This window comes from Microtus ochrogaster, unplaced genomic scaffold (assembly GCF_000317375.1).
Source record: "Microtus ochrogaster isolate Prairie Vole_2 unplaced genomic scaffold, MicOch1.0 UNK85, whole genome shotgun sequence".
In the NCBI taxonomy this organism is placed as follows: Eukaryota; Metazoa; Chordata; class Mammalia; order Rodentia; family Cricetidae; genus Microtus; species Microtus ochrogaster.
The window spans coordinates 1543350-1543754 of record NW_004949183.1 but is presented as its reverse complement, the minus strand read 5'-3'; positions in this window follow the sequence as shown (position 1 = coordinate 1543754).

Below are 405 nucleotides of genomic sequence, written 5' to 3'. Positions count from 1 at the left end.
CTGTCCTGGAACTAGCTTTTGTAGACCAGGCTGGCCTCACAGAGATCCACCTGCCTCTGCCTCCTGAGTGCTGGGATTAAAGGCGTGAGCCACCACCGCCCAGCTCCCCAGTTTTCTTTTGGTTTTGAGACAGGGTGTTATTATGTTACCTAGGTGGCTTTGAATTCACCCTGTAGCTCAGGCAGGCCTTGAACTTTCAATTCTCAAGCATCAGAATCCTAAGTGCTGAGTGGGGGGGGGCGCTGGAGAGATGGCTCAGAGGTTAAGAGCAATGCCTAAGTGCTGAGTGGGATTTCAGGACCAATAATTTTCTTATTCTTAGAATAGGCCACTTTCAAGATTTTCCCTCATTAGCCACACCTGCCAATCCTTCCCAGGAAGAACTTTCCAGATACTCACAGAATG